The 12,325-nt window shown below is 43.4% G+C and overlaps 2 protein-coding genes across 2 annotated transcripts in view; both read right to left on the bottom strand.

Moving 5' to 3' along the window:
- Positions 1-12,325, bottom strand: part of CNTNAP2 (contactin associated protein 2) — a 2,268,074-nt gene that overhangs the window by 279,820 nt on the left and 1,975,929 nt on the right. The gene's annotated exons all lie outside the window — the stretch shown is intronic.
- Positions 1-12,325, bottom strand: part of LOC121001043 (carboxymethylenebutenolidase homolog) — a 921,426-nt gene that overhangs the window by 344,297 nt on the left and 564,804 nt on the right. The window lies entirely within an intron of this gene.

Here is a 12,325-nt window from a genome sequence, read left to right as displayed (position 1 = left end):
CCATCCCGGATCAGCTATACAGCCATACTAAGTATTAAGGTGTCAAACAGCAGCTGCTGCTGACACATAAAAACCAGCTCTTACTCCACCGAGGCCAGCAACCTCGGTGACTCGATGATTCCTTGTACCTTCTTACCTGGCCCAGAGGGGGTTGCAAGAAGCTGTAGTTAGTTAAAAGTTGGAAGAAGATGAGACAACATGGCACAATGGGGGGGGGTCTTCTCACTTCCTTCAGCAGGAGTCTTCCAAGGGAAGCAGCTTGGAAAGCACCATGACTTCTTGCAGTTCATAGATAGTATTATGACGGGGTCAACGACCAAAGGGACTCGGTACCAGAACCTCTAGAAAGTCCAGTAACCGGACTGAAGCCAGAGATTAGCTCAGCAGAGAGAGATAAAGCAAAGTATTCAAGTTCACTTTCCAGTTTACTCTTAGCCTGCTGGCGCCAAGATAAAGATCAAACATTGTTTGGATGACACAAGTTTATCGCAAGTATATTCACGCAAAAAGCGTTAAACGTCACAAAGTCTGCACTCTACTTACTCAGTAACTACAATGCCTTTGTTTCTGTGGAGTCTAACCCCAGGGAATGACAGTATCCAGGTAGGAGCACCATTATACAATCACCACTTGGCATTGCTAAACACGATCGTCCAGGGGGCCGCCGTGCGCCGCACCTGCTTAATGACTGCAGGCAGAGATCTCAAAAAATGTGAGGACTTAATGCAGTTATTATATTGAAATATTTTATAACTTTTCATTACACAAACAAATATATTTGCTAAAACTGAAATACCCCTGTCAGGAGAGCCCTTGACCATGAGTTTGTGGGTCCTGTTTGGAAATAGATGCTCAGCGACTAGTCTGTCCATGCACAAAGAGACACACCTTTTACATGCTGTCTTTATATCAATGAATGTAATAAAGTGTTGTGTATCCTTGAAAACCGGTGCATATGCAAACATTTCAACAGGATGCAATAACCACATTTTTTATGGATGATTTACTCCTGTGTGGTTTATATACTGTTCCCTAATTCCCTTTCAGCAATAACCTTGATCTAGCATAGAAGGAAAGATAAGAAAAAAAAAAACTGACAGACCTAAAAAGCTTTGGGCACAATACTTTTATGTCTACAGTCAGTCTGTTCAAAGATATAGCAACTTGTACAGCTTGGTTCCTTAAGGCTAATTCTCCTGCTAACTTTTAACAGGTTCAATATCTCTGCTCAGTTTATTAAATGTATCTTATGTTATTACCGTATTACAAAAATTTGCATAAATGTAAAATTAGCAGATTTGTTTAATGTAGAACCTGAACTCTTTTCACATTAAGCTTTATATTGTATATGGCGCGGTATGTCACCTAAATACCTACATGCAGCAGTAAAAACTGCTGTACATAAGCTGTGTTATGGAAGATGCTCAGGAGAAGGTAATATGGGATTTATTACACCACTGGCTCCATTTTCATCTTTTCAGAGACATTTATGAAAAGGTTTTGAAGATTTCAATTAATGGCATTCCCACAAGAAAATCAATATTACATTTGTCCAAAAGGGTTGTATAGCTACTCAGGCCCTGGACGCTTAAAGGAGAGCAGTGTGGCTGCACAAACACACACCAACAGAAATATTGAGCAGCCCCTACCTTGCACTATACTTTTGACCTAATTAGTGGATTAAGTGCATGATAGGCCCAGGGCTGTCTACCCAACTCGGGCCCCTCCCTCCATTTTAGTTTTTTTTTTTGTATGAAGCCACAGTCTCTTCCTAGGCCATATGACATCGTTCACATGGTCTAGGTGCATGGTCTAGGTGTCCGTGTGGATTGAGGGACTGAGAACAGGATTCCTTTTGTGTCCATCTTCGGTGGCGATAGTGGTGCGATATCTAATATACTCAGGAAGGATTGGCATGTCCTCCACCGAGGAATGCCTGATACGAGGGAATTTGCATCGCCCCCGATGATGGCATACAGAAGGAGTGTCTGTATACGGGACAGACTAGTCAAATCCGATGTGGGCGGAGCTAGGACAGAAAAACAGACCCTATTAGCACCTAGGAAAACGGGTAATTTTCCATGTTTATCATGTTGTAACTGCAGTAGGATCATGAAAGGTGATGTATTTACCCATCCATATAGTGGGAAAACCTTCAAGATTAGGGATACTACACCTGTAGATCCAGAGATGTAGTCTACATGATACAGTGCCCCTGTAGCTACATTTATGTGGGAGAAACCACTATGGAGCTCAGGGAGCGAATAAATAAAGACAAGAGTACCATTAGGAAGGCCATGATAGAAAAACCGGTAGCGAAACACTTTATTGACTGCGGGCACTCCATTAACCAGCTCCATTTTCGTGCAATAGATTCTGTGGGGCCATTAAGGAGGGGAGGTGATAAGCAGGCTCAGACTGGCCCACAGGGGTACAGGGGAATCCCCCGGTGGGCCCCTGAGCAAGGTGGGCCCCTAGTCTCCCACCCCCTGCACAAAGTGGCACATATAACATTAGATTTAGTACACTACATACATATATTCAATGTACAGCACCTCAACCAGCTTATGTTCATATAAAAAACTTGTTAGATTATTTATTATATTTAAATGTATCCGTACGGTGGGCCCCCAAAATAGATTTTACTGGTGGGCCCTAGGTACCCCAGTCCGACACTGGTGATAAGAATAAATTACCTTAGGAGGAAGGAATTGAAATGTATCCATATTTTGAGATCGCTACAGCCCGGCTGAATTTAGAGTTTAATGTAGCCAGTATTGATTAGGTTGGTGGATGATCCTCATCAGTGTTCTATATGGATAGTGTTTTTATGATATTCTATAGGGGGCTGAGGTCCCACCCATGCTAGGATTCTTTTTTTTTTTTAAATGGTGAGATTTGACTATATCATGCATCACCATTTAACATATCTATGCACAAAGACGATACACCTGTTGCCTGGTGCAGTGTAATATGTTCTATACAGCGCTCAATCTGTATGATAATAGTATAAGATGACAGATATTTACACTGCACTTCTGGTTTGATCAGTATCCATTGTGATACGCTGTGGATATTAAGCATATATGTTGTCCCAGTGTGTTTCAGTTGTGACCATAAATTATGGTTGCTTCATACGCAGTCCTTACTCACTGACGCGGCTGCATCCCCTAGGTAACGCGACGCCTAGCTCCATGTCTGCACGGGCGAGCGGGGCGGAGTCTCTATGATGCTGTGGTCAGCTGTTTCTGACGTCTGACGTCGGCTATCGCGGGACTTTGCTCCGGGAGCGAGTGTGTGACGTGGAGCGGGGGCCAGTCACTACATGGACATGCGCAGGGTGATTTTGAGGATGCGGACCACAGCTGAAACCATTGCGTATAAGGAGAGGGTAACTACAGGTGATGTGATTAGTATGGGAGTCTGTGTGCAGAGAGGTAATGGGATGGGTGGATGATATGGCTATGTTTAATTGGTTCTGACAATTGTGCGTGTTCCTGGGTGTGGGTATTTAAATTCAATTTTACCATATGTTTTTTATGCTTGACAAAGGCCGTTGTACAGCCGAAACGTTGCTGATTTTTTGTATGCTGTGAAGCTCTAATATAGATGGAATGATGGGAGATGCTGCCACCGCTGTTTGATTTTCACGTATTCTCCTGTCATGTAGATCTTCTCTTTCCTCTTCTACTCCGTTTGACCCAGAACGCCATGACAAATTCTTTCAGCCACATCTCGGCTCTACAGAATTTGTTACACAGACACGTTAGAATTCTCATAATTGGGGTCATTTATCAAACTGGGGTAAAGTAGAACTGGCTTAGGTGCCCATAGCATTTTCCAAAGAAGCTGTCAAAAATGAAAGGTGGAATCTGTTGCAATGGGTAGCTAACCCAGTTCTACTTTACACCAGTTTGATAAATTACCCCAAAGGTCCCTATAGTGTCTACAGCAATTATAATGTCCCCTAGAGTGCCCCCAATAATAATAACACCCTATATTGTGCTCCAGGTAATAATGCCTGTATAGTGTCCCCAAAAATAATGTCCCCTAATAGCAATGCCCCCACACTGCCCCCATATAGTAATTTCCCCCACACTGCCCCATATAGTAATTTCCCCCACACTGCTCCATATAGTAATTTCCCCCACATTGCTCCATATGGTAATTTCTCCCACACTGCCCCAGATATAGTAATTTCCCCCACACTGCTCCGATATAGTAATTTCCCCCACACTGCCCCCAATATAGTAATTTCCCCCACACTGCCCCTATATAGTAATTTCCCCCACACTGCCCCTAATATAGTAATTTCCCCCACATTGCCCCATTTAGTAATTTTCCCCACACTGCCCCTGATATAGTAATTTCCCCACACTGCCCCTGATATAGTAATTTCCCCATATAGTAATGTCCCCATATACTAATTTCCCCCACACTGCTCCATACAGTAATTTCTTCCACAATGCCTCCCAAGTAGTAATTGCCCCCACACTGTTCCCCATGTAGTAGTTTGCCCCACAAAGTAATTTGCCCCCCCCCCACATTGTCCCCATCAAGTAATAACCCCCCACACTGCCCCCCATTAAGTAATTTGCCCCCACACTGCCCTTCATTAAGTAATTTGCCCCCACACTGCCCCCAATTAAGTAATTTGCCCCCATGGAAACATTTGCCCCCACTGTCCCTGTAGTAATATGTCCTCCTCTGCCCCCCCCCCAAAGTTGGCACACACACACACACAAAAAAAAGAAAGAAAAAAAAAAGCTAATACTTACCTGTGTCCGGATTGGTGAGGCAGGCGCGCGTACATCAAAGACCTGCGCGCGCCCTATATAGGCGCGCGATGACGTCATCACGCATGCCACGCGATGATGTCACCATTCACGTCGGGCTTTTACCACTGCATAGGCCTCAGGCCTACTAGACTTGAAGACTATGACGGTGATAGGCAGCGGGGCAGGAAACTATGTGCTCCTGTGACCCGCCGCAGTATGTGGGTGTTCGGGTTGGCGTTGGGCCCCTCCACGATGCCGGGCCCGAGGCTGCTGACAGAATGTCAGTTTGCCTTAAAGGGGTTGGCCACTCTGTTAGCACTTATTAAAACTATAAAAAAAAGTAGGGAGATATTACACTTACTAATATATCTTGTTAAGCAGATCTGCCTGGTTTCCTTGCTATTGGCAGCCACTCCCCTCCTGTCCTGCTCTCACCACTCCCCTCCTGTCCTGCTCTCACCACTCCCCTCCTGTCCTGCTCTCACCACTCCCCTCCTGTCCTGCTCTCACAGCTGCCTGTCTCGTCCATCCCTGCACATGCCATGGAGGAGCTGCCTTATCCATGCCTGAAGGAGTGTGCTGCTCCCTGGGTCCTAAAGCACCCAACTTGTATCAGAGGTGCTTTCCTTCTGTGACTTGCACTCCTGGATGTGCAGGGCTGGCAGGGGCTTAGCAGGGACACTTGTTGAAAGCTAAAATAAAGAAACTTTTGCAGGAGGAAGAGAGACTGAGGAGAAGCTGTGATGGCTGATCTGACTGCAGGATCTGCCCCCTCTGTTTCTCCTGTACTGAGAGGATCCTGCCAACATGGGAGGATGTAGCAGAGCCAGGGAAGCACTGTGGACCACAAACTGTGAGCAATCCCAGTGTCTGTCCTGTTTATGGCCCCCCTGCACTGTGTTCTTATCACAGACATGATATTACAGCCAGACCAATAGTTCAGGAGCTTTAACCCCTTGTGAGCTGTCAGTATGGCTGAGGTCAGTGATATCAGCAGCAGTCACTGGTCTCACCATCTATAAATGTGTGCCCTCTCCTTCCTGCACTATGTATATGGTGATATGCGACCCCTACCACTGCGTATAGAGATAAGTGACCCGCTGTACACTGTATACAGTGATCTGTGCTAACAGTAGCCCACGAGTGCAGCCGGAAGTCCGCTCTGGCCCCATTCACTTTGATGGGGGCAGGTCGGAGATGCGGCCGCAGCACAGCAAGCATGCCAAGGGGTGGCCGGACAAAAAACGCTGCGTGCTGGACATCAGTGAATGTGAATGGGGCCTGAGTGGACTTCGGACGGCACTCGTGGGCTATCATTAGCAATTGCGGACAAGAATAGGACATGTTCTATTATTTTCCATAGCCGCGGACTGGAAGATTGGGGGCGCGCTTCGGAACTGCGGATGCGGAGAGCACACTGTGTGCTCTCGCCATCCATTCCGTCCCCATAGAGAATGAATGGGTCCGCACCCGTTCCGCAAATTGCGGAACGGGTGCGGACCCATTATACAGACATCTGAATGGAGCCTTAGTCATGTGATGATAGACAGGATGAGCAGATCGATTTGTACAAATTTATTCATCATAGCTCTTGTGCAACAAAGATCTGTCCCCCCGCTCAACAGCCAGTCCATGCACCTAAACAGAAATCTATTACAGTTCAGTGCTGCCGTAGATTTCTGGCTTCATTTGAGTCAGAAAACTGGGGAAAATGAACATAAATTTGTTGAGGCGACTGGTCACGCCCCCTTCCTGCCATTGTCACGCTCTTTTTTCTTTTTAAAAAGGCACAGTTGAAAAGTCGCAAACTCATAGTTTGCAACTTTTTAACGCCACTCCTCAGAAACAAGGGAAATAATAAATCTTCCCCTCTATTCATTCTGTTCATGGCTTAAATCCAATGGTGCAACTAGAATTGACTAGGCCCTACAGCAAGTTCATGAACAGGCCCCCTCCCTCCCCCCAGTAACATATGTATGATACATTAGCATCATATTCCTCTGTGCTGCTGGGACTGGGGCGCACTTCCTATTGCTATGTCTGTACAGCAGTTATTCACTGATGACTGAGTTATTGATATTATCTGAGGGGCTTTTGTCTCTATGGAAACAGAGGTGGGCAGGGATGTCATGTGACTGCTCCTCTGAACATGCTTACTGCAATGCATGCTGGGATTTTTACTTTCACTTTACAGCTGCTCCTCCCACACAGCTGGTCTGAGGAGCTCCTCCAGGGAGGCATGTCATGATGAACAGGTTAGAAAAATGATATATAGCCAGTACATGTCACATGATATAAATTTTTCAGGGTTTGGCTATTGTTCAGGGCACTTTGGATTTTTGATACTTAGGGTGGCCAACCCCTTTAAGATCGGTTCCAGAGTTGACAGAGATTAGCTCATGTAATGTCTCCCATACACTGCACACAGAAGAAGAGATCCTGCTCCTCTCTCACACAGCAGCAGTATGAAACTCGAAAAAATGGGAATATTGTGCAAAGTTCATTTATTTCAGTAATGCAACTTAAAAGGTGAAACTAACATATGAGATAGACTCATTACATGCAAAGCGAGATATTTCAAGCCTTTATTTGTTATAATTTGGATGATTATGGCTTACAGGCAGCTTATGAGCCCCTAAAACAGCAAAAAAAAAAATCCTAAGTATCTCGCATGGAATCATCTGTACAACTCCTATTAAGCTAAAAAAGCTACCACGCAAATATTATTATAAACTTTAATAATTTATTGAGAAATCCACATATAAATATACAACATTAATCATCATAAAATACATATAGCAGCAGACATGAGATAAACTGGAGTGTGACAATTATAATGAGCTCCAGACATAAGGAACTAGTGCAGTTACAAATAGCAGCATAATCATATAAGGCTCAATGTGGCAACCATGCGTCCATATAATGCAATTCACCGTTCAACACTAATATAGTGATGGACGGTGACATACATCTTCATAGCCTAATAAAAATACCACTAACAATGATCATAACAATCAAAATGACTGACCCAGCCTGGAGAGTGCCGCCCGACGATCGTTTCGCTATGCGCTTCCTCACAATGTTATGATCATTGTTAGCGGTATTTGTATTAGGCTATGCAGATGTATGTCACCGTCCCTCACTATATTAGTGTTGAACGGTGAATTGCATTATATGGACGCATGGTTGCCACATTGAGCCTTATATGATTATGCTGCTATTAGTAACTGCACTAGTTCCTTATGTCTGGAGCTCATTATAATTGTCACACTCCAGTTTATCTCATGTCCGCTGCTATATGTATTTTATAATGATTAATCTTGTATATTTATATGTGGATTTCTCAATAAATTATTAAAGCTTATGAAACCCCAAAGTCACAATCTCAGGCACCCTTTGTTCAGGGGATATGGATTAATTAGCTGACTAGAGTGTGACACTTCGAGCCTAGAATATTAAACCTTTTCACAATATTCTAATTTTAAGTTGCATTATTGCAATTCCTTTTAAGTTGCATTACTGAAATAAATGAACTTTTGCTCGATATTCAAATTTTTTGAGTTTCACCTGTATAGCAGTAATGACCAGTGTAGATGTAAATCCAGCACTGGGGTGAGATAAAATACTTACTAGATGTAGCAGAAGCATTTCTCTGTTTCTCCCACACTTTCTCTCTCTCTCTCAGCAGCTCCCTGCTACTCCCCCCCTTCCCCATCTATAGATTTTAAAGAGCAGCAGTTGTCACCTGACCTCTCAGTGGACTGCTAACCTGGCTTCCTTGCAGACAGATTTTAGCAATGAACGGAGAATGAGTGATCAATGCAGGATGTAGGGAGGTGAGGAGTATTATTAGTGGAGAAGAGGCATTTTTCTTTTATATGATATATTATAAGGTTTTCTATCATCACTTGTACTATCGATATATAGAAAAAAGTATACGATAATTGCTCATCAGTAAAAATCTGTATAAATGATCATTTATGAATCATCAGTTTATCGACCTTTAATATTAGTCTTATAACCATGTCTTCTTTGTTGCTTTCCCTTTGTTGGACCATGGCAAATAGCTAATCAAGGAAACAACATTCCTAATATAAGGGGTTGGGTCAGCACAACCTGCCTGTAGGTGCACATCACTATGGCGAAATACATATACAAACGGAAAATGCAAATGTGATCGCACACTACATCCAGCACTCTGCCCTCCATGCTGGATGAGACATTGGTTTATATTTTGGCCAAAGCATAGTAAGCCACTCACCGCGTCAAGGTTGTCTCATGAGTGGTCCCTAACTCTTGTTCCTACCTGTTCATGGGCCATGACAGCCACACAAAATCCAGGGAATGCAGGTCAGCATGCAAGCCAAGTACACTTTGCTTGTAACCCCGTCCGGTGCCATTACAGCTTTCATCGGATCCAGGGATGCAAGTACCAACATGCATGCTGAACCCACCATATACTTCTCCTGGAGCCAGATGGCTAATGGTAGGTTCTATACAAGCAGACTCAGTTTTATACTGACTTTAAAACCAGCCTCAAGGACAGATTAACTGGTCAGGTGTGCAATGACTCCAAGGAGATCGCCACGCCTCCAATATATACTACAAAGAAAAAAATAAGGGGTTGGGTCAGCACAACCTGCCTGTAGGTGCACATCACTATGGCGAAATACATATACAAACGGAAAATGCCATAGTGATGTGCACCTACAGGCAGGTTGTGCTGACCCAACCCCTTATTTTTTTCTTTGTAGTATATATTGGAGGCGTGGCGATCTCCTTGGAGTCATTGCACACCTGACCAGTTAATCTGTCCTTGAGGCTGGTTTTAAAGTCAGTATAAAACTGAGTCTGCTTGTATAGAACCTACCATTAGCCATCTGGCTCCAGGAGAAGTATATGGTGGGTTCAGCATGCATGTTGGTACTTGCATCCCTGGATCCGATGAAAGCTGTAATGGCACCGGACGGGGTTACAAGCAAAGTGTACTTGGCTTGCATGCTGACCTGCATTCCCTGGATTTTGTGTGGCTGTCATGGCCCATGAACAGGTAGGAACAAGAGTTAGGGACCACTCATGAGACAACCTTGACGCGGTGAGTGGCTTACTATGCTTTGGCCAAAATATAAACCAATGTCTCATCCAGCATGGAGGGCAGAGTGCTGGATGTAGTGTGCGATCACATTTGCATTTTCCGTTTGTATATGTATTTCGCCATAGTGATGTGCACCTACAGGCAGGTTGTGCTGACCCAACCCCTTATTTTTTTCTTTGTAGTATATATTGGAGGCGTGGCGATCTCCTTGGAGTCATTGCACACCTGACCAGTTAATCTGTCCTTGAGGCTGGTTTTAAAGTCAGTATAAAACTGAGTCTGCTTGTATAGAACCTACCATTAGCCATCTGGCTCCAGGAGAAGTATATGGTGGGTTCAGCATGCATGTTGGTACTTGCATCCCTGGATCCGATGAAAGCTGTAATGGCACCGGACGGGGTTACAAGCAAAGTGTACTTGGCTTGCATGCTGACCTGCATTCCCTGGATTTTGTGTGGCTGTCATGGCCCATGAACAGGTAGGAACAAGAGTTAGGGACCACTCATGAGACAACCTTGACGCGGTGAGTGGCTTACTATGCTTTGGCCAAAATATAAACCAATGTCTCATCCAGCATGGAGGGCAGAGTGCTGGATGTAGTGTGCGATCACATTTGCATTTAACATTCCTAATATGTCAGTAAAATCTATACATTATTTGAGTTGTATTTCAACTTTTCATCAAAACCAGCTCTGTGGCCGATGCCGTACTAACAGTTCTTTAACCTCATTATTTTGGTCAACCAGGACCTATTAGTAAGTCAGGGCAACATCTTGTCAATAAAAGAAGCTTAAGGGCTCCTGGAGAACTTTTAATTTATTCTAGCCAAACATTTAATCTAAATTACATATTTTCTCCATTTGCTATACAATTAAATATGATATCTTGGTGTTAGTAAGCTGTTTTAGGCATTTAAAAGTCTACGACCATTCTTGAATGAGACTTCTGACAGATGTCTAAAAAACTCCCTCACTTCTTAATTTCACATGTTCCAAGGAAATCCAGAGCAGATCACTATCAATGATGTTAGCATTTTTATCTTTGACATTTTAGATCAGCTGTCTTATTTTAAGGCTTTGTGCTATTTATTGAACCATTTTAGAATTTTAACAAAATCAACTCTAAATTACAAACCTGATAACATTTTAGTCTTCAATGAAGCACTTTAAATAGATTAGTTCATCACTGAATATTAATTACATATTCCAAGTTCTTCTTTATGCTCTTGGGGACAATTATTTTCCACCATTCTTAACAATAAAATATACAAAGTAAAAAGATTGACTATGTTATCTCTTCCAACTATAAATGCGAGCATTACAAAGAAATAGATCTATTAATTAATCTACTTGAGGAGCCTGACAATTAAGCCAAACACTAATGTTCACCAACTTCCATAGCACTTATTGCTGTTTGCACAATAATAAACCTGGTTAATATGGAAACAAATAGCAGAGCTGATGGCATCAGCAGCAGCGTCCCATCTGTGAAGTGTTCCTTTTATGTCCCTACTATTATCTCTTATCACAAAGTAAGTATGATTGGCAGACTTTTCTCATTAAGGACAAGGATGACTGCTAACATACTCTATTACCTTCCTTAAGATGTGAAATTATCTAACAAATGAAATGATGATGTAATTGCTGTCAAAAACATTTTACTTTTTTAGTAATGGTTCTACAAAACCATTCGGGCTTAGTAAGTATCACTATGTATTGTGCATGTCATATTAGGCAAAACTCAGTTCCCCTCAGTTATCTCCATTCCCCCAGAAACATTCACATTAACATGAGTGAGAGACAATAAAAAGTAGTAGAAAGTAGTGGAAAGATCTCACTACTAATGGACATGTCATGTTCTTGCTGCCATTTATACTGTAATTTATATTACACACAATTGATTGATCATTGTCCATTCATATAATCATCCTTATTTAAAGGGGTTCTCCGGGTTAAGAGCTGAACCCGGACATACCTCCTTTTTTTGGCCAGGGAGCCCCCCTGACTTGAGCCTCGGAGCAGTTCATGCTCCGATGCTCTCCTTTGCCCTGCGCTAAATCGCGCAGGGCAAAGGCATTTTTAGGAGTTTCTGTGACGTATCGGGGCTCTCCATGGGGCTGCCAGAAAGCCGGCACTGATGGGCAGGCTTTAGCGCTGTCCTAGCCAATAAAACGGCTAGGGCAGCGCTAAAGCCCACCGATCAGAGCCGGTGACGTCACCAAACACACTGCCAGGCGGAAGTTTCCGCCCGGCAGTGTGTTATGATAAACAAAAGAGCCCTTGCCCTGCACGATCTAGCGCAGGACAAGAGAGCGCATCGGAGCGATGAGATGCTCCGATGCTAGCCTCAGGGATGCTTCCAGGGAGTGATCAAAGCTGCCTTGTTCAGATTTAATTTTCCACAGGGTGGTTTTGGTAGATAATAGCCCATTGCATAATACACATTTAACATT

Source organism: Bufo bufo, chromosome 5 (assembly GCF_905171765.1).
Source record: "Bufo bufo chromosome 5, aBufBuf1.1, whole genome shotgun sequence".
Taxonomy (NCBI): domain Eukaryota; kingdom Metazoa; phylum Chordata; class Amphibia; order Anura; family Bufonidae; genus Bufo; species Bufo bufo.
The sequence above is the reverse complement of the archived record's forward strand: the minus strand, read 5'-3'. Positions and strand labels throughout refer to the sequence as shown.